Source organism: Ambystoma mexicanum, unplaced genomic scaffold (assembly GCF_040938575.1).
Source record: "Ambystoma mexicanum isolate Mex_15411 unplaced genomic scaffold, UKY_AmexF1_1 Mex_scaf1, whole genome shotgun sequence".
Classification (NCBI taxonomy): domain Eukaryota; kingdom Metazoa; phylum Chordata; class Amphibia; order Caudata; family Ambystomatidae; genus Ambystoma; species Ambystoma mexicanum.
Genome location: NW_027182324.1, coordinates 484,998 through 508,850, shown reverse-complemented (window position 1 = coordinate 508,850; position 23,853 = coordinate 484,998). Strand labels below are relative to the sequence as shown.

The 23,853-nt window shown below is 40.7% G+C and overlaps 9 non-coding genes across 9 annotated transcripts; all 9 read left to right on the top strand.

Moving 5' to 3' along the window:
• The first annotated feature begins 754 nt into the window (after nt 1-754).
• Nucleotides 755-827, top strand: TRNAK-UUU (transfer RNA lysine (anticodon UUU)). The gene has a single exon. It is a non-coding gene; the product is annotated as a tRNA-Lys (tRNA).
• Nucleotides 828-5,805: 4,978 nt separating this feature from the next.
• Nucleotides 5,806-5,878, top strand: TRNAK-UUU (transfer RNA lysine (anticodon UUU)). Its single transcript has one exon. It is a non-coding gene; the product is annotated as a tRNA-Lys (tRNA).
• Nucleotides 5,879-7,489: 1,611 nt separating this feature from the next.
• Nucleotides 7,490-7,562, top strand: TRNAK-UUU (transfer RNA lysine (anticodon UUU)). The gene has a single exon. It is a non-coding gene; the product is annotated as a tRNA-Lys (tRNA).
• A 769-nt stretch (nt 7,563-8,331) lies between these two features.
• TRNAK-UUU (transfer RNA lysine (anticodon UUU)) lies at nt 8,332-8,404 on the top strand. The gene has a single exon. It is a non-coding gene; the product is annotated as a tRNA-Lys (tRNA).
• Nucleotides 8,405-14,233: 5,829 nt separating this feature from the next.
• On the top strand, nt 14,234-14,306 carry TRNAK-UUU (transfer RNA lysine (anticodon UUU)). The gene has a single exon. It is a non-coding gene; the product is annotated as a tRNA-Lys (tRNA).
• A 2,452-nt stretch (nt 14,307-16,758) lies between these two features.
• On the top strand, nt 16,759-16,831 carry TRNAK-UUU (transfer RNA lysine (anticodon UUU)). Its single transcript has one exon. It is a non-coding gene; the product is annotated as a tRNA-Lys (tRNA).
• A 769-nt stretch (nt 16,832-17,600) lies between these two features.
• On the top strand, nt 17,601-17,673 carry TRNAK-UUU (transfer RNA lysine (anticodon UUU)). Its single transcript has one exon. It is a non-coding gene; the product is annotated as a tRNA-Lys (tRNA).
• Nucleotides 17,674-21,817: 4,144 nt separating this feature from the next.
• On the top strand, nt 21,818-21,890 carry TRNAK-UUU (transfer RNA lysine (anticodon UUU)). The gene has a single exon. It is a non-coding gene; the product is annotated as a tRNA-Lys (tRNA).
• Nucleotides 21,891-23,500: 1,610 nt separating this feature from the next.
• TRNAK-UUU (transfer RNA lysine (anticodon UUU)) lies at nt 23,501-23,573 on the top strand. Its single transcript has one exon. It is a non-coding gene; the product is annotated as a tRNA-Lys (tRNA).
• Nucleotides 23,574-23,853: the final 280 nt, after the last annotated feature.

The following is a 23,853-nucleotide window of genomic DNA, read 5'->3' as shown; positions in this document are numbered from 1 at the left end:
TACAAAAAATTTAGCAGGAAATATGAATTGCTCATTCTAACATGTGCTATTTCTGATGGCATCGCAACCTTGGGCAATATGACTCTAAGGTAGTGGAGTCGAGAATTATTGGATGCTTTGCCAACATTTCAAGCCTGACTGTGCTTCTAAATAGCATGAAATAACAATCTTTGTACAAAGTTTTAATATTGGGGAGACAGATTGGTCGAAAAAAAAGCAGACAGGCGCTGCTGAAACTCGAACTCAGGATCTCCTGTTTACTGGACAGGCGCTTTAACCAACTAAGCCACAGCACCTCTTTTGAATCTGGTCTCCTTTCCTTCCTCATGTAATCATTTAGAAGTGAAATTCACTTTTTTTAAGGCTGGGCTTCTGTTGCAATATAACTTTACAAAATGTTTTCCAATTGACTGAAACTCCATTGCACAAAACAAGCATGTCATTAATCGTTGATTTAGAGTGGACTGCATTGCCCAGTGTGTGTATTGAGGAGCACATGTTCGCCTTTACTGGGGAGCAATTTTGCACTCATGAATGTGGCAAAACATTCAAATCCGTAAGTGGGTGAACATTAAAGTCCTAGATGCTGCAAATCTCTATATCTGGATACGGAATGACTGAAAAAAGTTATGTCTCCAGTGTCAAAATGTGTGTAATGCACTAGTAATTCATTTCCTTTATTGACCAGTGAGGTAGCCATGTATGGAGGTGCTGTAGAGTGAAAATCAAGTTTCAAATGGGCACTGATCCTTGTGCCTGGATAGCTCAGTCGGTAGAGCATCAGACTTTTAATCTGAGGGTCCAGGGTTCAAGTCCCTGTTCAGGCGTACCTTTGCTTCTTTTACAAAAAATTAAGCAGGAAATATGAATTGCTCCTTCTAATATGTGCTATTTCTGATGGCATCGCAACCTTGGGCAATATGACTCTAAGGTAGTGGAGTCCAGAGTTCTTGGATGCTTTGCCAACATTTCAAGCCTGACTGTGCTTCTAAATAGCATGAAATAGCAATCTTTGTACAAAGTTTTAATATTGGGGAGACAGATTGGTCGAAAAAAAAGCAGACAGGCGCTGCTGAGATTCGAACTCAGGATCTCCTGTTTACTAGACAGGAGCTTTAACCAACTAAGCCACAGCACCTTTTTTGCATCTCGTCTCCTTTCCTTCCTCATGTAATCATTTAGAAGTGAAATCCACTTTTTTAAGGCTGGGCTTCTGTTGCAATATAACTTTTCAAAATGTTTTCCAATTGACTGAAACTCCATTGCACAAAACGAGCATGTCATTAATCGTCGATTTAGAGTGGACTGCATTGCCCAGTGTGTGCATTGAGGAGCACATGTTCGTCTTTACTGGGGAGCAAGTTTGCACTCATGAATGTGGCAAAACATTCAAATCCGTAAGTGGGTGAACATTAAAGTCCTAGATGCTGCAAATCTCTATATCTGGATACGGAATGACTGAAAAAAGTTATGTCTCCAGTGTCAAAATGTGTGTAATGCACTAGTAATTCATTTCCTTTATTGACCAGTGAGGTAGCCATGTATGGAGGTGCTGTAGAGTGAAAATCAAGTTTCAAATGGGCAGTGATCCCTGTGCCTGGATAGCTCAGTCGGTAGAGTATCAGACTTTTAATCTGAGGGTATAGGGTTCAAGTCCCTGCTCAGGCGTACCTTTGCTTCTTTTACAAAAAATTAAGCAGGAAATATGAATTGCTCATTCTAATATGTGCTATTTCTGATGGCATCGCAACCTTGGGCAATATGACTCTAAGGTAGTGGAGTCCAGAGTTTTTGGATGCTTTGCCAACATTTCAAGCCTGACTGTGCTTCTAAATAGCATGAAATAGCAATCTTTGTTCAAAGTTTTAATATTGGGGAGACAGATTGGTCGAAAAAAAAGCAGACAGGCGCTGCTGAGATTCGAACTCAGGATCTCCTGTTTACTAGACAGGCGCCTTAACCAACTAAGCCATAGCACCTTTTTTGCATCTGGTCTCCTTTCCTTCCTCATGTAATCATTTAGAAGTGAAATCCACTTTTTTAAGGCTGGGCTTCTGTTGCAATATAACTTTTCAAAATGTTTTCCAATTGACTGAAACTCCATTGCACAAAACGAGCATGTCATTAATCGTCGATTTAGAGTGGACTGCATTGCCCAGTGTGTGCATTGAGGAGCACATGTTCGTCTTTACTGGGGAGCAAGTTTGCACTCATGAATGTGGCAAAACATTCAAATCCGTAAGTGGGTGAACATTAAAGTCCTAGATGCTGCAAATCTCTATATCTGGATACGGAATGACTGAAAAAAGTTATGTCTCCAGTGTCAAAATGTGTGTAATGCACTAGTAATTCATTTCCTTTATTGACCAGTGAGGTAGCCATGTATGGAGGTGCTGTAGAGTGAAAATCAAGTTTCAAGTGGGCAGTGATCCCTGTGCCTGGATAGCTCAGTCGGTAGAGCATCAGACTTTTAATCTGAGGTTCCAGGGTTCAAGTCACCGTTCAGGCGTACCTTTGCTTCTTTTACAAAAAATTAAGCAGGAAATATGAATTGCTCATTCTAATATGTGCTATTTCTGATGGCATCGCAACCTTGGGCAATATGACTCTAAGGTAGTGGAGTCCAGAGTTTTTGGATGCTTTGCCAACATTTCAAGCCTGACTGTGCTTCTAAATAGCATGAAATAGCAATCTTTGTACAAAGTTTTAATATTGGGGAGACAGATTGGTCGAAAAAAAAGCAGACAGGCGCTGCTGAGATTCGAACTCAGGATCTCCTGTTTACTAGACAGGCGCTTTAACCAACTAAGCCACAGCACCTTTTTTGCATCTGGTCTCCTTTCCTTCCTCATGTAATCATTTAGAAGTGAAATCCATTTTTTTTAAGGCTGGGCTTCTGTTGCAATATAACTTTTCAAAATGTTTTCCAATTGACTGAAACTCCATTGCACAAAACGAGCATGTCATTAATCGTCGATTTAGAGTGGACTGCATTGCCCAGTGTGTGCATTGAGGAGCACATGTTCGTCTTTACTGGGGAGCAAGTTTGCACTCATGAATGTGGCAAAACATTCAAATCCGTAAGTGGGTGAACATTAATGTCCTAGATGCTGCAAATCTCTATATCTGGATACGGAATGACTGAAAAAAGTTATGTCTCCAGTGTCAAAATGTGTGTAATGCACTAGTAATTCATTTCTTTTATTGACCAGTGAGGTAGCCATGTGTGGAGGTGCTGTAGAGTGAAAATCAAGTTTCAAATGGGCAGTGATCCCTGTGCCTGGATAGCTCAGTCGGTAGAGCATCAGACTTTTAATCTGAGGGTCCAGGGTTCAAGTCCCTGCTCAGGCGTACCTTTGCTTCTTTTACAAAAAATTAAGCAGGAAATATGAATTGCTCATTCTAATATGTGCTATTTCTGATGGCTTCGCAACCTTGGGCAATATGACTCTAAGGTAGTGGAGTCCAGAGTTTTTGGATGCTTTGCCAACATTTCAAGCCTGACTGTGCTTCTAAATAGCATGAAATAGCAATCTTTGTACAAAGTTTTAATATTGGGGAGACAGATTGGTCGAAAAAAAAGCAGACAGGCGCTGCTGAGATTCGAACTCAGGATCTCCTGTTTACTAGACAGGCACTTGCTTTAACCAACTAAGCCACAGCACCTTTTTTGCATCTGGTCTCCTTTCCATTCTCATGTAATCATTTAGAAGTGAAATCCACTTTTTTAAGGCTGGGCTTCTGTTGCAATATAACTTTTCAAAATGTTTTCCAATTGACTGAAACTCCATTGCACAAAACGAGCATGTCATTAATCGTCGATTTAGAGTGGACTGCATTGCCCAGTGTGTGCATTGAGGAGCACATGTTCGTCTTTACTGGGGAGCAAGTTTGCACTCATGAATGTGGCAAAACATTCAAATCCGTAAGTGGGTGAACATTAAAGTCCTAGATGCTGCAAATCTCTATATCTGGATACGGAATGACTGAAAAAAGTTATGTCTCCAGTGTCAAAATGTGTGTAATGCACTAGTAATTCATTTCCTTTATTGACCAGTGAGGTAGCCATGTATGGAGGTGCTGTAGAGTGAAAATCAAGTTTCAAATGGGCAGTGATCCCTGTGCCTGGATAGCTCAGTCGGTAGAGCATCAGACTTTTAATCTGAGGTTCCAGGGTTCAAGTCACCGTTCAGGCGTACCTTTGCTTCTTTTACAAAAAATTAAGCAGGAAATATGAATTGCTCATTCTAATATGTGCTATTTCTGATGGCATCGCAACCTTGGGCAATATGACTCTAAGGTAGTGGAGTCCAGAGTTTTTGGATGCTTTGCCAACATTTCAAGCCTGACTGTGCTTCTAAATAGCATGAAATAGCAATCTTTGTACAAAGTTTTAATATTGGGGAGACAGATTGGTCGAAAAAAAAGCAGACAGGCGCTGCTGAGATTCGAACTCAGGATCTCCTGTTTACTAGACAGGCGCTTTAACCAACTAAGCCACAGCACCTTTTTTGCATCTGGTCTCCTTTCCTTCCTCATGTAATCATTTAGAAGTGAAATCCATTTTTTTAAGGCTGGGCTTCTGTTGCAATATAACTTTTCAAAATGTTTTCCAATTGACTGAAACTCCATTGCACAAAACGAGCATGTCATTAATCGTCGATTTAGAGTGGACTGCATTGCCCAGTGTGTGCATTGAGGAGCACATGTTCGTCTTTACTGGGGAGCAACTTTGCACTCATGAATGTGGCAAAACATTCAAATCCGTAAGTGGGTGAACATTAAAGTCCTAGATGCTGCAAATCTCTATATCTGGATACGGAATGACTGAAAAAAGTTATGTCTCCAGTGTCAAAATGTGTGTAATGCACTAGTAATTCATTTCCTTTATTGACCAGTGAGGTAGCCATGTATGGAGGTGCTGTAGAGTGAAAATCAAGTTTCAAATGGGCAGTGATCCCTGTGCCTGGATAGCTCAGTCGGTAGAGCATCAGACTTTTAATTTGAGGGTCCAGGGTTCAAGTCCCTGGTCAGGCGTACCTTTGCTTCTTTTACAAAAAATTAAGCAGGAAATATGAATTGCTCATTCTAATATGTGCTATTTCTGATGGCATCGCAACCTTGGGCAATATGACTCTAAGGTAGTGGAGTCCAGAGTTCTTGGATGCTTTGCCATCATTTCAAGCCTGACTGTGGTTCTAAATAGCATGAAATAGCAATCTTTGTACAAAGTTTTAATATTGGGGAGACAGATTGGTCGAAAAAAAAGCAGACAGGCGCTGCTGAGATTCGTACTCAGGATCTCCTGTTTACTAGACAGGCGCTTTAACCAACTAAGCCACAGCACCTTTTTTACATCTGGTCTCCTTTCCTTCCTCATGTAATCATTTAGAAGTGAAATCCACTTTTTTAAGGCTGGGCTTCTGTTGCAATATAACTTTTCAAAATGTTTTCCAATTGACTGAAACTCCATTGCACAAAACGAGCATGTCATTAATCGTCGATTTAGAGTGGACTGCATTGCCCAGTGTGTGCATTGAGGAGCACATGTTCGTCTTTACTGGGGAGCAAGTTTGCACTCATGAATGTGGCAAAACATTCAAATCCGTAAGTGGGTGAACATTAAAGTCCTAGATGCTGCAAATCTCTATATCTGGATACGGAATGACTGAAAAAAGTTATGTCTCCAGTGTCAAAATGTGTGTAATGCACTAGTAATTCATTTCCTTTATTGACCAGTGAGGTAGCCATGTATGGAGGTGCTGTAGAGTGAAAATCAAGTTTCAAATGGGCATTGATCCCTGTGCCTGGATAGCTCAGTCGGTAGAGCATCAGACTTTTAATCTGAGGGTCCAGGGTTCAAGTCCCTGTTCAGGCGTATCTTTGCTTCTTTTACAAAAAATTTAGCAGGAAATATGAATTGCTCATTCTAATATGTGCTATTTCTGATGGCATCGCAACCTTGGGCAATATGACTCTAAGGTAGTGGAGTCCAGAATTATTGGATGCTTTGCCAACATTTCAAGCCTGACTGTGCTTCTAAATAGCATGAAATAACAATCTTTGTACAAAGTTTTTAAATTGGGGAGACAGATTGGTCGAAAAAAAAGCAGACAGGCGCTGCTGAGATTCGAACTCCGGATCTCCTGTTTACTAGACAGGCGCTTTAACCAACTAAGCCACAGCACCTCTTTTGCATCTGTTCTCCTTTCCTTCTTCATGTAATCATTTAGAAGTGAAATTCACTTTTTTTAAGGCTGGGCTTCTGTTGCAATATAACTTTACAAAATGTTTTCCAATTGACTGAAACTCCATTGCACAAAACGAGCATGTCATTAATCGTCGATTTAGAGTGGACTGCATTGCCCAGTGTGTGCATTGAGGAGCACATGTTCGTCTTTACTGGGGAGCAAGTTTGCACTCATGAATGTGGCAAAACATTCAAATCCGTAAATGGGTGAACATTAAAGTCCTAGATGCTGCAAATCTCTATATCTGGATACGGAATGACTGAAAAAAGTTATGTCTCCAGTGTCAAAATGTGTGTAATGCACTAGTAATTCATTTCCTTTATTGACCAGTGAGGTAGCCATGTATGGAGGTGCTGTAGAGTGAAAATCAAGTTTCAAATGGGAAGTGATCCCTGTGCCTGGATAGCTCAGTCGGTAGAGCATCAGACTTTTAATCTGAGTGTCCAGGGTTCAAGTCACTGTTCAGGCGTACCTTTGCTTCTTTTACAAAAAATTAAGCAGGAAATATGAATTGCTCATTCTAATATGTGCTATTTCTGATGGCATCGCAACCTTGGGCAATATGACTCTAAGGTAGTGGAGTCCAGAGTTTTTGGATGCTTTGCCAACATTTCAAGCCTGACTGTGCTTCTAAATAGCATGAAATAGCAATCTTTGTACAAAGTTTTAATATTGGGGAGACAGATTGGTCGAAAAAAAAGCAGACAGGCGCTGCTGAGATTCGAACTCAGGATCTCCTGTTTACTAGACAGGCGCTTTAACCAACTAAACCACAACACCTTTTTTGCATCTGGTCTCCTTTCCTTCCTCATGTAATCATTTAGAAGTGAAATCCATTTTTTTTAAGGCTGGGCTTCTGTTGCAATATAACTTTTCAAAATGTTTTCCAATTGACTGAAACTCCATTGCACAAAACGAGCATGTCATTAATCGTCGATTTAGAGTGGACTGCATTGCCCAGTGTGTGCATTGAGGAGCACATGTTCGTCTTTACTGGGGAGCAAGTTTGCACTCATGAATGTGGCAAAACATTCAAATCCGTAAGTGGGTGAACATTAAAGTCCTAGATGCTGCAAATCTCTATATCTGGATACGGAATGACTGAAAAAAGTTATGTCTCCAGTGTCAAAATGTGTGTAATGCACTAGTAATTCATTTCCTTTATTGACCAGTGAGGTAGCCATGTGTGGAGGTGCTGTAGAGTGAAAATCAAGTTTCAAATGAGCAGTGATCCCTGTGCCTGGATAGCTCAGTCGGTAGAGCATCAGACTTTTAATCTGAGGGTCCAGGGTTCAAGTCCCTGTTCAGGCGTATCTTTGCTTCTTTTACAAAAAATTTAGCAGGAAATATGAATTGCTCATTCTAATATGTGCTATTTCTGATGGCATCGCAACCTTGGGCAATATGACTCTAAGGTAGTGGAGTCGAGAATTATTGGATGCTTTGCCAACATTTCAAGCCTGACTGTGCTTCTAAATAGCATGAAATAACAATCTTTGTACAAAGTTTTAATATTGGGGAGACAGATTGGTCGAAAAAAAAGCAGACAGGCGCTGCTGAAACTCGAACTCAGGATCTCCTGTTTACTGGACAGGCGCTTTAACCAACTAAGCCACAGCACCTCTTTTGAATCTGGTCTCCTTTCCTTCCTCATGTAATCATTTAGAAGTGAAATTCACTTTTTTTAAGGCTGGGCTTCTGTTGCAATATAACTTTACAAAATGTTTTCCAATTGACTGAAACTCCATTGCACAAAACAAGCATGTCATTAATCGTTGATTTAGAGTGGACTGCATTGCCCAGTGTGTGTATTGAGGAGCACATGTTCGCCTTTACTGGGGAGCAATTTTGCACTCATGAATGTGGCAAAACATTCAAATCCGTAAGTGGGTGAACATTAAAGTCCTAGATGCTGCAAATCTCTATATCTGGATACGGAATGACTGAAAAAAGTTATGTCTCCAGTGTCAAAATGTGTGTAATGCACTAGTAATTCATTTCCTTTATTGACCAGTGAGGTAGCCATGTATGGAGGTGCTGTAGAGTGAAAATCAAGTTTCAAATGGGCACTGATCCTTGTGCCTGGATAGCTCAGTCGGTAGAGCATCAGACTTTTAATCTGAGGGTCCAGGGTTCAAGTCCCTGTTCAGGCGTACCTTTGCTTCTTTTACAAAAAATTAAGCAGGAAATATGAATTGCTCCTTCTAATATGTGCTATTTCTGATGGCATCGCAACCTTGGGCAATATGACTCTAAGGTAGTGGAGTCCAGAGTTCTTGGATGCTTTGCCAACATTTCAAGCCTGACTGTGCTTCTAAATAGCATGAAATAGCAATCTTTGTACAAAGTTTTAATATTGGGGAGACAGATTGGTCGAAAAAAAAGCAGACAGGCGCTGCTGAGATTCGAACTCAGGATCTCCTGTTTACTAGACAGGCGCTTTAACCAACTAAGCCACAGCACCTTTTTTGCATCTGGTCTCCTTTCCTTCCTCATGTAATCATTTAGAAGTGAAATCCACTTTTTTAAGGCTGGGCTTCTGTTGCAATATAACTTTTCAAAATGTTTTCCAATTGACTGAAACTCCATTGCACAAAACGAGCATGTCATTAATCGTCGATTTAGAGTGGACTGCATTGCCCAGTGTGTGCATTGAGGAGCACATGTTCGTCTTTACTGGGGAGCAAGTTTGCACTCATGAATGTGGCAAAACATTCAAATCCGTAAGTGGGTGAACATTAAAGTCCTAGATGCTGCAAATCTCTATATCTGGATACGGAATGACTGAAAAAAGTTATGTCTCCAGTGTCAAAATGTGTGTAATGCACTAGTAATTCATTTCCTTTATTGACCAGTGAGGTAGCCATGTATGGAGGTGCTGTAGAGTGAAAATCAAGTTTCAAATGGGCAGTGATCCCTGTGCCTGGATAGCTCAGTCGGTAGAGTATCAGACTTTTAATCTGAGGGTATAGGGTTCAAGTCCCTGCTCAGGCGTACCTTTGCTTCTTTTACAAAAAATTAAGCAGGAAATATGAATTGCTCATTCTAATATGTGCTATTTCTGATGGCATCGCAACCTTGGGCAATATGACTCTAAGGTAGTGGAGTCCAGAGTTTTTGGATGCTTTGCCAACATTTCAAGCCTGACTGTGCTTCTAAATAGCATGAAATAGCAATCTTTGTTCAAAGTTTTAATATTGGGGAGACAGATTGGTCGAAAAAAAAGCAGACAGGCGCTGCTGAGATTCGAACTCAGGATCTCCTGTTTACTAGACAGGCGCCTTAACCAACTAAGCCATAGCACCTTTTTTGCATCTGGTCTCCTTTCCTTCCTCATGTAATCATTTAGAAGTGAAATCCACTTTTTTAAGGCTGGGCTTCTGTTGCAATATAACTTTTCAAAATGTTTTCCAATTGACTGAAACTCCATTGCACAAAACGAGCATGTCATTAATCGTCGATTTAGAGTGGACTGCATTGCCCAGTGTGTGCATTGAGGAGCACATGTTCGTCTTTACTGGGGAGCAAGTTTGCACTCATGAATGTGGCAAAACATTCAAATCCGTAAGTGGGTGAACATTAAAGTCCTAGATGCTGCAAATCTCTATATCTGGATACGGAATGACTGAAAAAAGTTATGTCTCCAGTGTCAAAATGTGTGTAATGCACTAGTAATTCATTTCCTTTATTGACCAGTGAGGTAGCCATGTATGGAGGTGCTGTAGAGTGAAAATCAAGTTTCAAATGAGCAGTGATCCCTGTGCCTGGATAGCTCAGTCAGTAGAGCATCAGACTTTTAATCTGAGGGTCCAGGGTTCAAGTCCCTGTTCAGGCGTACCTTTGCTTCTTTTACAAAAAATTAAGCAGGAAATATGAATTGCTCATTCTAATATGTGCTATTTCTGATGGCATCGCAACCTTGGGCAATATGACTCTAAGGTAGTGGAGTCCAGAGTTCTTGGATGCTTTGCCAAAATTTCAAGCCTGACTGTGCTTCTAAATAGCATGAAATAGCAATCTTTGTACAAAGTTTTAATATTGGGGAGACAGATTGGTCGAAAAAAAAGCAGACAGGCGCTGCTGAGATTCGAACTCAGGATCTCCTGTTTACTAGACAGGCGCTTTAACCAACTAAGCCACAGCACCTTTTTTGCATCTGGTCTCCTTTCCCCTTTCCATTCTCAAATAATCATTTAGAAGTGAAATCCACTTTTTTAAGGCTGGGCTTCTGTTGCAATATAACTTTTCAAAATGTTTTCCAATTGACTGAAACTCCATTGCACAAAACGAGCATGTCATTAATCGTCGATTTAGAGTGGACTGCATTGCCCAGTGTGTGCATTGAGGAGCACATGTTCGTCTTTACTGGGGAGCAAGTTTGCACTCATGAATGTGGCAAAACATTCAAATCCGTAAGTGGGTGAACATTAAAGTCCTAGATGCTGCAAATCTCTATATCTGGATACGGAATGACTGAAAAAAGTTATGTCTCCAGTGTCAAAATGTGTGTAATGCACTAGTAATTCATTTCCTTTATTGACCAGTGAGGTAGCCATCTATGGAGGTGCTGTAGAGTGAAAATCAAGTTTCAAGTGGGCAGTGATCCCTGTGCCTGGATAGCTCAGTCGGTAGAGCATCAGACTTTTAATCTGAGGTTCCAGGGTTCAAGTCACCGTTCAGGCGTACCTTTGCTTCTTTTACAAAAAATTAAGCAGGAAATATGAATTGCTCATTCTAATATGTGCTATTTCTGATGGCTTCGCAACCTTGGGCAATATGACTCTAAGGTAGTGGAGTCCAGAGTTTTTGGATGCTTTGCCAACATTTCAAGCCTGACTGTGCTTCTAAATAGCATGAAATAGCAATCTTTGTACAAAGTTTTAATATTGGGGAGACAGATTGGTCGAAAAAAAAGCAGACAGGCGCTGCTGAGATTCGAACTCAGGATCTCCTGTTTACTAGACAGGCACTTGCTTTAACCAACTAAGCCACAGCACCTTTTTTGCATCTGGTCTCCTTTCCATTCTCATGTAATCATTTAGAAGTGAAATCCACTTTTTTAAGGCTGGGCTTCTGTTGCAATATAACTTTTCAAAATGTTTTCCAATTGACTGAAACTCCATTGCACAAAACGAGCATGTCATTAATCGTCGATTTAGAGTGGACTGCATTGCCCAGTGTGTGCATTGAGGAGCACATGTTCGTCTTTACTGGGGAGCAAGTTTGCACTCATGAATGTGGCAAAACATTCAAATCCGTAAGTGGGTGAACATTAAAGTCCTAGATGCTGCAAATCTCTATATCTGGATACGGAATGACTGAAAAAAGTTATGTCTCCAGTGTCAAAATGTGTGTAATGCACTAGTAATTCATTTCCTTTATTGACCAGTGAGGTAGCCATGTATGGAGGTGCTGTAGAGTGAAAATCAAGTTTCAAATGGGCAGTGATCCCTGTGCCTGGATAGCTCAGTCGGTAGAGCATCAGACTTTTAATCTGAGGGTCCAGGGTTCAAGTCCCTGCTCAGGCGTACCTTTGCTTCTTTTACAAAAAATTAAGCAGGAAATATGAATTGCTCATTCTAATATGTGCTATTTCTGATGGCTTCGCAACCTTGGGCAATATGACTCTAAGGTAGTGGAGTCCAGAGTTTTTGGATGCTTTGCCAACATTTCAAGCCTGACTGTGCTTCTAAATAGCATGAAATAGCAATCTTTGTACAAAGTTTTAATATTGGGGAGACAGATTGGTCGAAAAAAAAGCAGACAGGCGCTGCTGAGATTCGAACTCAGGATCTCCTGTTTACTAGACAGGCACTTGCTTTAACCAACTAAGCCACAGCACCTTTTTTGCATCTGGTCTCCTTTCCATTCTCATGTAATCATTTAGAAGTGAAATCCACTTTTTTAAGGCTGGGCTTCTGTTGCAATATAACTTTTCAAAATGTTTTCCAATTGACTGAAACTCCATTGCACAAAACGAGCATGTCATTAATCGTCGATTTAGAGTGGACTGCATTGCCCAGTGTGTGCATTGAGGAGCACATGTTCGTCTTTACTGGGGAGCAAGTTTGCACTCATGAATGTGGCAAAACATTCAAATCCGTAAGTGGGTGAACATTAAAGTCCTAGATGCTGCAAATCTCTATATCTGGATACGGAATGACTGAAAAAAGTTATGTCTCCAGTGTCAAAATGTGTGTAATGCACTAGTAATTCATTTCCTTTATTGACCAGTGAGGTAGCCATGTATGGAGGTAATGTAGAGTGAAAATCAAGTTTCAAATGGGCAGTGATCCCTGTGCCTGGATAGCTCAGTCGGTAGAGCATCAGACTTTTAATCTGAGGTTCCAGGGTTCAAGTCACTGTTCAGGCGTACCTTTGCTTCTTTTACAAAAAATTAAGCAGGAAATATGAATTGCTCATTCTAATATGTGCTATTTCTGATGGCATCGCAACCTTGGGCAATATGACTCTAAGGTAGTGGAGTCCAGAGTTTTTGGATGCTTTGCCAACATTTCAAGCCTGACTGTGCTTCTAAATAGCATGAAATAGCAATCTTTGTACAAAGTTTTAATATTGGGGAGACAGATTGGTCGAAAAAAAAGCAGACAGGCGCTGCTGAGATTCGAACTCAGGATCTCCTGTTTACTAGACAGGCGCTTTAACCAACTAAGCCACAGCACCTTTTTTGCATCTGGTCTCCTTTCCTTCCTCATGTAATCATTTAGAAGTGAAATCCATTTTTTTAAGGCTGGGCTTCTGTTGCAATATAACTTTTCAAAATGTTTTCCAATTGACTGAAACTCCATTGCACAAAACGAGCATGTCATTAATCGTCGATTTAGAGTGGACTGCATTGCCCAGTGTGTGCATTGAGGAGCACATGTTCGTCTTTACTGGGGAGCAACTTTGCACTCATGAATGTGGCAAAACATTCAAATCCGTAAGTGGGTGAACATTAAAGTCCTAGATGCTGCAAATCTCTATATCTGGATACGGAATGACTGAAAAAAGTTATGTCTCCAGTGTCAAAATGTGTGTAATGCACTAGTAATTCATTTCCTTTATTGACCAGTGAGGTAGCCATGTATGGAGGTGCTGTAGAGTGAAAATCAAGTTTCAAATGGGCAGTGATCCCTGTGCCTGGATAGCTCAGTCGGTAGAGCATCAGACTTTTAATTTGAGGGTCCAGGGTTCAAGTCCCTGGTCAGGCGTACCTTTGCTTCTTTTACAAAAAATTAAGCAGGAAATATGAATTGCTCATTCTAATATGTGCTATTTCTGATGGCATCGCAACCTTGGGCAATATGACTCTAAGGTAGTGGAGTCCAGAGTTCTTGGATGCTTTGCCATCATTTCAAGCCTGACTGTGGTTCTAAATAGCATGAAATAGCAATCTTTGTACAAAGTTTTAATATTGGGGAGACAGATTGGTCGAAAAAAAAGCAGACAGGCGCTGCTGAGATTCGTACTCAGGATCTCCTGTTTACTAGACAGGCGCTTTAACCAACTAAGCCACAGCACCTTTTTTACATCTGGTCTCCTTTCCTTCCTCATGTAATCATTTAGAAGTGAAATCCACTTTTTTAAGGCTGGGCTTCTGTTGCAATATAACTTTTCAAAATGTTTTCCAATTGACTGAAACTCCATTGCACAAAACGAGCATGTCATTAATCGTCGATTTAGAGTGGACTGCATTGCCCAGTGTGTGCATTGAGGAGCACATGTTCGTCTTTACTGGGGAGCAAGTTTGCACTCATGAATGTGGCAAAACATTCAAATCCGTAAGTGGGTGAACATTAAAGTCCTAGATGCTGCAAATCTCTATATCTGGATACGGAATGACTGAAAAAAGTTATGTCTCCAGTGTCAAAATGTGTGTAATGCACTAGTAATTCATTTCCTTTATTGACCAGTGAGGTAGCCATGTATGGAGGTGCTGTAGAGTGAAAATCAAGTTTCAAATGGGCATTGATCCCTGTGCCTGGATAGCTCAGTCGGTAGAGCATCAGACTTTTAATCTGAGGGTCCAGGGTTCAAGTCCCTGTTCAGGCGTATCTTTGCTTCTTTTACAAAAAATTTAGCAGGAAATATGAATTGCTCATTCTAATATGTGCTATTTCTGATGGCATCGCAACCTTGGGCAATATGACTCTAAGGTAGTGGAGTCCAGAATTATTGGATGCTTTGCCAACATTTCAAGCCTGACTGTGCTTCTAAATAGCATGAAATAACAATCTTTGTACAAAGTTTTTAAATTGGGGAGACAGATTGGTCGAAAAAAAAGCAGACAGGCGCTGCTGAGATTCGAACTCCGGATCTCCTGTTTACTAGACAGGCGCTTTAACCAACTAAGCCACAGCACCTCTTTTGCATCTGGTCTCCTTTCCTTCTTCATGTAATCATTTAGAAGTGAAATTCACTTTTTTTAAGGCTGGGCTTCTGTTGCAATATAACTTTACAAAATGTTTTCCAATTGACTGAAACTCCATTGCACAAAACGAGCATGTCATTAATCGTCGATTTAGAGTGGACTGCATTGCCCAGTGTGTGCATTGAGGAGCACATGTTCGTCTTTACTGGGGAGCAAGTTTGCACTCATGAATGTGGCAAAACATTCAAATCCGTAAATGGGTGAACATTAAAGTCCTAGATGCTGCAAATCTCTATATCTGGATACGGAATGACTGAAAAAAGTTATGTCTCCAGTGTCAAAATGTGTGTAATGCACTAGTAATTCATTTCCTTTATTGACCAGTGAGGTAGCCATGTATGGAGGTGCTGTAGAGTGAAAATCAAGTTTCAAATGGCAGTGATCCCTGTGCCTGGATAGCTCAGTCGGTAGAGCATCAGACTTTTAATTTGAGGGTCCAGGGTTCAAGTCCCTGGTCAGGCGTACCTTTGCTTTTTTTATAAAAAATTAAGCAGAAAATATGAATTGCTCATTCTAATATGTGCTATTTCTGATGGCATCGCAACCTTGGGCAATATGACTCTAAGGTAGTGGAGTCCAGAGTTCTTGGATGCTTTGCCATCATTTCAAGCCTGACTGTGGTTCTAAATAGCATGAAATAGCAATCTTTGTACAAAGTTTTAATATTGGGGAGACAGATTGGTCGAAAAAAAAGCAGACAGGCGCTGCTGAGATTCGAACTCAGGATCTCCTGTTTACTAGACAGGCACTTTAACCAACTAAGCCACAGCACCTTTTTTGCATCTGGTCTCCTTTCCTTCCTCATGTAATCATTTAGAAGTGAAATCCATTTTTTTTAAGGCTGGGCTTCTGTTGCAATATAACTTTTCAAAATGTTTTCCAATTGACTGAAACTCCATTGCACAAAACGAGCATGTCATTAATCGTCGATTTAGAGTGGACTGCATTGCCCAGTGTGTGCATTGAGGAGCACATGTTCGTCTTTACTGGGGAGCAAGTTTGCACTCATGAATGTGGCAAAACATTCAAATCCGTAAGTGGGTGAACATTAAAGTCCTAGATGCTGCAAATCTCTATATCTGGATACGGAATGACTGAAAAAAGTTATGTCTCCAGTGTCAAAATGTGTGTAATGCACTAGTAATTCATTTCCTTTATTGACCAGTGAGGTAGCCATGTATGGAGGTGCTGTAGAGTGAAAATCAAGTTTCAAATGGGAAGTGATCCCTGTGCCTGGATAGCTCAGTCGGTAGAGCATCAGACTTTTAATCTGAGTGTCCAGGGTTCAAGTCACTGTTCAGGCGTACCTTTGCTTCTTTTACAAAAAATTAAGCAGGAAATATGAATTGCTCATTCTAATATGTGCTATTTCTGATGGCATCGCAACCTTGGGCAATATGACTCTAAGGTAGTGGAGTCCAGAGTTTTTGGATGCTTTGCCAACATTTCAAGCCTGACTGTGCTTCTAAATAGCATGAAATAGCAATCTTTGTACAAAGTTTTAATATTGGGGAGACAGATTGGTCGAAAAAAAAGCAGACAGGCGCTGCTGAGATTCGAACTCAGGATCTCCTGTTTACTAGACAGGCGCTTTAACCAACTAAACCACAACACCTTTTTTGCATCTGGTCTCCTTTCCTTCCTCATGTAATCATTTAGAAGTGAAATCCATTTTTTTTAAGGCTGGGCTTCTGTTGCAATATAACTTTTCAAAATGTTTTCCAATTGACTGAAACTCCATTGCACAAAACGAGCATGTCATTAATCGTCGATTTAGAGTGGACTGCATTGCCCAGTGTGTGCATTGAGGAGCACATGTTCGTCTTTACTGGGGAGCAAGTTTGCACTCATGAATGTGGCAAAACATTCAAATCCGTAAGTGGGTGAACATTAAAGTCCTAGATGCTGCAAATCTCTATATCTGGATACGGAATGACTGAAAAAAGTTATGTCTCCAGTGTCAAAATGTGTGTAATGCACTAGTAATTCATTTCCTTTATTGACCAGTGAGGTAGCCATGTGTGGAGGTGCTGTAGAGTGAAAATCAAGTTTCAAATGAGCAGTGATCCCTGTGCCTGGATAGCTCAGTCGGTAGAGCATCAGACTTTTAATCTGAGGGTCCAGGGTTCAAGTCCCTGTTCAGGCGTATCTTTGCTTCTTTTACAAAAAATTTAGCAGGAAATATGAATTGCTCATTCTAATATGTGCTATTTCTGATGGCATCGCAACCTTGGGCAATATGACTCTAAGGTAGTGGAGTCGAGAATTATTGGATGCTTTGCCAACATTTCAAGCCTGACTGTGCTTCTAAATAGCATGAAATAACAATCTTTGTACAAAGTTTTAATATTGGGGAGACAGATTGGTCGAAAAAAAAGCAGACAGGCGCTGCTGAAACTCGAACTCAGGATCTCCTGTTTACTGGACAGGCGCTTTAACCAACTAAGCCACAGCACCTCTTTTGAATCTGGTCTCCTTTCCTTCCTCATGTAATCATTTAGAAGTGAAATTCACTTTTTTTAAGGCTGGGCTTCTGTTGCAATATAACTTTACAAAATGTTTTCCAATTGACTGAAACTCCATTGCACAAAACAAGCATGTCATTAATCGTTGATTTAGAGTGGACTGCATTGCCCAGTGTGTGTATTGAGGAGCACATGTTCGCCTTTACTGGGGAGCAATTTTGCACTCATGAATGTGGCAAAACATTCAAATCCGTAAGTGGGTGAACATTAAAGTCCTAGATGCTGCAAATCTCTATATCTGGATACGGAATGACTGAAAAAAGTTATGTCTCCAGTGTCAAAATGTGTGTAATGCACTAGTAATTCATTTCCTTTATTGACCAGTGAGGTAGCCATGTATGGAGGTGCTGTAGAGTGAAAATCAAGTTTCAAATGGGCACTGATCCTTGTGCCTGGATAGCTCAGTCGGTAGAGCATCAGACTTTTAATCTGAGGGTCCAGGGTTCAAGTCCCTGTTCAGGCGTACCTTTGCTTCTTTTACAAAAAATTAAGCAGGAAATATGAATTGCTCCTTCTAATATGTGCTATTTCTGATGGCATCGCAACCTTGGGCAATATGACTCTAAGGTAGTGGAGTCCAGAGTTCTTGGATGCTTTGCCAACATTTCAAGCCTGACTGTGCTTCTAAATAGCATGAAATAGCAATCTTTGTACAAAGTTTTAATATTGGGGAGACAGATTGGTCGAAAAAAAAGCAGACAGGCGCTGCTGAGATTCGAACTCAGGATCTCCTGTTTACTAGACAGGCGCTTTAACCAACTAAGCCACAGCACCTTTTTTGCATCTGGTCTCCTTTCCTTCCTCATGTAATCATTTAGAAGTGAAATCCACTTTTTTAAGGCTGGGCTTCTGTTGCAATATAACTTTTCAAAATGTTTTCCAATTGACTGAAACTCCATTGCACAAAACGAGCATGTCATTAATCGTCGATTTAGAGTGGACTGCATTGCCCAGTGTGTGCATTGAGGAGCACATGTTCGTCTTTACTGGGGAGCAAGTTTGCACTCATGAATGTGGCAAAACATTCAAATCCGTAAGTGGGTGAACATTAAAGTCCTAGATGCTGCAAATCTCTATATCTGGATACGGAATGACTGAAAAAAGTTATGTCTCCAGTGTCAAAATGTGTGTAATGCACTAGTAATTCATTTCCTTTATTGACCAGTGAGGTAGCCATGTATGGAGGTGCTGTAGAGTGAAAATCAAGTTTCAAATGGGCAGTGATCCCTGTGCCTGGATAGCTCAGTCGGTAGAGTATCAGACTTTTAATCTGAGGGTATAGGGTTCAAGTCCCTGCTCAGGCGTACCTTTGCTTCTTTTACAAAAAATTAAGCAGGAAATATGAATTGCTCATTCTAATATGTGCTATTTCTGATGGCATCGCAACCTTGGGCAATATGACTCTAAGGTAGTGGAGTCCAGAGTTTTTGGATGCTTTGCCAACATTTCAAGCCTGACTGTGCTTCTAAATAGCATGAAATAGCAATCTTTGTTCAAAGTTTTAATATTGGGGAGACAGATTGGTCGAAAAAAAAGCAGACAGGCGCTGCTGAGATTCGAACTCAGGATCTCCTGTTTACTAGACAGGCGCCTTAACCAACTAAGCCATAGCACCTTTTTTGCATCTGGTCTCCTTTCCTTCCTCATGTAATCATTTAGAAGTGAAATCCACTTTTTTAAGGCTGGGCTTCTGTTGCAATATAACTTTTCAAAATGTTTTCCAATTGACTGAAACTCCATTGCACAAAACGAGCATGTCATTAATCGTCGATTTAGAGTGGACTGCATTGCCCAGTGTGTGCATTGAGGAGCACATGTTCGTCTTTACTGGGGAGCAAGTTTGCACTCATGAATGTGGCAAAACATTCAAATCCGTAAGTGGGTGAACATTAAAGTCCTAGATGCTGCAAATCTCTATATCTGGATACGGAATGACTGAAAAAAGTTATGTCTCCAGTGTCAAAATGTGTGTAATGCACTAGTAATTCATTTCCTTTATTGACCAGTGAGGTAGCCATGTATGGAGGTGCTGTAGAGTGAAAATCAAGTTTCAAATGAGCAGTGATCCCTGTGCCTGGATAGCTCAGTCAGTAGAGCATCAGACTTTTAATCTGAGGGTCCAGGGTTCAAGTCCCTGTTCAGGCGTACCTTTGCTTCTTTTACAAAAAATTAAGCAGGAAATATGAATTGCTCATTCTAATATGTGCTATTTCTGATGGCATCGCAACCTTGGGCAATATGACTCTAAGGTAGTGGAGTCCAGAGTTCTTGGATGCTTTGCCAAAATTTCAAGCCTGACTGTGCTTCTAAATAGCATGAAATAGCAATCTTTGTACAAAGTTTTAATATTGGGGAGACAGATTGGTCGAAAAAAAAGCAGACAGGCGCTGCTGAGATTCGAACTCAGGATCTCCTGTTTACTAGACAGGCGCTTTAACCAACTAAGCCACAGCACCTTTTTTGCATCTGGTCTCCTTTCCCCTTTCCATTCTCAAATAATCATTTAGAAGTGAAATCCACTTTTTTAAGGCTGGGCTTCTGTTGCAATATAACTTTTCAAAATGTTTTCCAATTGACTGAAACTCCATTGCACAAAACGAGCATGTCATTAATCGTCGATTTAGAGTGGACTGCATTGCCCAGTGTGTGCATTGAGGAGCACATGTTCGTCTTTACTGGGGAGCAAGTTTGCACTCATGAATGTGGCAAAACATTCAAATCCGTAAGTGGGTGAACATTAAAGTCCTAGATGCTGCAAATCTCTATATCTGGATACGGAATGACTGAAAAAAGTTATGTCTCCAGTGTCAAAATGTGTGTAATGCACTAGTAATTCATTTCCTTTATTGACCAGTGAGGTAGCCATGTATGGAGGTGCTGTAGAGTGAAAATCAAGTTTCAAGTGGGCAGTGATCCCTGTGCCTGGATAGCTCAGTCGGTAGAGCATCAGACTTTTAATCTGAGGTTCCAGGGTTCAAGTCACCGTTCAGGCGTACCTTTGCTTCTTTTACAAAAAATTAAGCAGGAAATATGAATTGCTCATTCTAATATGTGCTATTTCTGATGGCATCGCAACCTTGGGCAATATGACTCTAAGGTAGTGGAGTCCAGAGTTTTTGGATGCTTTGCCAACATTTCAAGCCTGACTGTGCTTCTAAATAGCATGAAATAGCAATCTTTGTACAAAGTTTTAATATTGGGGAGACAGATTGGTCGAAAAAAAAGCAGACAGGCGCTGCTGAGATTCGAACTCAGGATCTCCTGTTTACTAGACAGGCGCTTTAACCAACTAAGCCACAGCACCTTTTTTGCATCTGGTCTCCTTTCCTTCCTCATGTAATCATTTAGAAGTGAAATCCATTTTTTTTAAGGCTGGGCTTCTGTTGCAATATAACTTTTCAAAATGTTTTCCAATTGACTGAAACTCCATTGCACAAAACGAGCATGTCATTAATCGTCGATTTAGAGTGGACTGCATTGCCCAGTGTGTGCATTGAGGAGCACATGTTCGTCTTTACTGGGGAGCAAGTTTGCACTCATGAATGTGGCAAAACATTCAAATCCGTAAGTGGGTGAACATTAATGTCCTAGATGCTGCAAATCTCTATATCTGGATACGGAATGACTGAAAAAAGTTATGTCTCCAGTGTCAAAATGTGTGTAATGCACTAGTAATTCATTTCCTTTATTGACCAGTGAGGTAGCCATGTATGGAGGTGCTGTAGAGTGAAAATCAAGTTTCAAATGGGCAGTGATCCCTGTGCCTGGATAGCTCAGTCGGTAGAGCATCAGACTTTTAATCTGAGGGTCCAGGGTTCAAGTCCCTGCTCAGGCGTACCTTTGCTTCTTTTACAAAAAATTAAGCAGGAAATATGAATTGCTCATTCTAATATGTGCTATTTCTGATGGCTTCGCAACCTTGGGCAATATGACTCTAAGGTAGTGGAGTCCAGAGTTTTTGGATGCTTTGCCAACATTTCAAGCCTGACTGTGCTTCTAAATAGCATGAAATAGCAATCTTTGTACAAAGTTTTAATATTGGGGAGACAGATTGGTCGAAAAAAAAGCAGACAGGCGCTGCTGAGATTCGAACTCAGGATCTCCTGTTTACTAGACAGGCACTTGCTTTAACCAACTAAGCCACAGCACCTTTTTTGCATCTGGTCTCCTTTCCATTCTCATGTAATCATTTAGAAGTGAAATCCACTTTTTTAAGGCTGGGCTTCTGTTGCAATATAACTTTTCAAAATGTTTTCCAATTGACTGAAACTCCATTGCACAAAACGAGCATGTCATTAATCGTCGATTTAGAGTGGACTGCATTGCCCAGTGTGTGCATTGAGGAGCACATGTTCGTCTTTACTGGGGAGCAAGTTTGCACTCATGAATGTGGCAAAACATTCAAATCCGTAAGTGGGTGAACATTAAAGTCCTAGATGCTGCAAATCTCTATATCTGGATACGGAATGACTGAAAAAAGTTATGTCTCCAGTGTCAAAATGTGTGTAATGCACTAGTAATTCATTTCCTTTATTGACCAGTGAGGTAGCCATGTATGGAGGTGCTGTAGAGTGAAAATCAAGTTTCAAATGGGCAGTGATCCCTGTGCCTGGATAGCTCAGTCGGTAGAGCATCAGACTTTTAATCTGAGGGTCCAGGGTTCAAGTCCCTGTTCAGGCGTATCTTTGCTTCTTTTACAAAAAATTTAGCAGGAAATATGAATTGCTCATTCTAATATGTGCTATTTCTGATGGCATCGCAACCTTGGGCAATATGACTCTAAGGTAGTGGAGTCCAGAATTATTGGATGCTTTGCCAACATTTCAAGCCTGACTGTGCTTCTAAATAGCATGAAATAACAATCTTTGTACAAAGTTTTTAAATTGGGGAGACAGATTGGTCGAAAAAAAAGCAGACAGGCGCTGCTGAGATTCGAACTCCGGATCTCCTGTTTACTAGACAGGCGCTTTAACCAACTAAGCCACAGCACCTCTTTTGCATCTGGTCTCCTTTCCTTCTTCATGTAATCATTTAGAAGTGAAATTCACTTTTTTTAAGGCTGGGCTTCTGTTGCAATATAACTTTACAAAATGTTTTCCAATTGACTGAAACTCCATTGCACAAAACGAGCATGTCATTAATCGTCGATTTAGAGTGGACTGCATTGCCCAGTGTGTGCATTGAGGAGCACATGTTCGTCTTTACTGGGGAGCAAGTTTGCACTCATGAATGTGGCAAAACATTCAAATCCGTAAATGGGTGAACATTAAAGTCCTAGATGCTGCAAATCTCTATATCTGGATACGGAATGACTGAAAAAAGTTATGTCTCCAGTGTCAAAATGTGTGTAATGCACTAGTAATTCATTTCCTTTATTGACCAGTGAGGTAGCCATGTATGGAGGTGCTGTAGAGTGAAAATCAAGTTTCAAATGGCAGTGATCCCTGTGCCTGGATAGCTCAGTCGGTAGAGCATCAGACTTTTAATTTGAGGGTCCAGGGTTCAAGTCCCTGGTCAGGCGTACCTTTGCTTCTTTTACAAAAAATTAAGCAGGAAATATGAATTGCTCATTCTAATATGTGCTATTTCTGATGGCATCGCAACCTTGGGCAATATGACTCTAAGGTAGTGGAGTCCAGAGTTCTTGGATGCTTTGCCATCATTTCAAGCCTGACTGTGGTTCTAAATAGCATGAAATAGCAATCTTTGTACAAAGTTTTAATATTGGGGAGACAGATTGGTCGAAAAAAAAGCAGACAGGCGCTGCTGAGATTCGAACTCAGGATCTCCTGTTTACTAGACAGGCACTTTAACCAACTAAGCCACAGCACCTTTTTTGCATCTGGTCTCCTTTCCTTCCTCATGTAATCATTTAGAAGTGAAATCCATTTTTTTTAAGGCTGGGCTTCTGTTGCAATATAACTTTTCAAAATGTTTTCCAATTGACTGAAACTCCATTGCACAAAACGAGCATGTCATTAATCGTCGATTTAGAGTGGACTGCATTGCCCAGTGTGTGCATTGAGGAGCACATGTTCGTCTTTACTGGGGAGCAAGTTTGCACTCATGAATGTGGCAAAACATTCAAATCCGTAAGTGGGTGAACATTAAAGTCCTAGATGCTGCAAATCTCTATATCTGGATACGGAATGACTGAAAAAAGTTATGTCTCCAGTGTCAAAATGTGTGTAATGCACTAGTAATTCATTTCCTTTATTGACCAGTGAGGTAGCCATGTGTGGAGGTGCTGTAGAGTGAAAATCAAGTTTCAAATGAGCAGTGATCCCTGTGCCTGGATAGCTCAGTCGGTAGAGCATCAGACTTTTAATCTGAGGGTCCAGGGTTCAAGTCCCTGTTCAGGCGTACCTTTGCTTCTTTTACAAAAAATTAAGCAGGAAATATGAATTGCTAATTCTAATATGTGCTATTTCTGATGGCATCGCAACCTTGGGCAATATGACTCTAAGGTAGTGGAGTCCAGAGTTCTTGGATGCTTTGCCAACATTTCAAGCCTGACTGTGCTTCTAAATAGCATGAAATAGCAATCTTTGTACAAAGTTTTAATATTGGGGAGACAGATTGGTCGAAAAAAAATCAGACAGGCGCTGCTGAGATTCGCACTCAGGATCTCCTGTTTACTAGA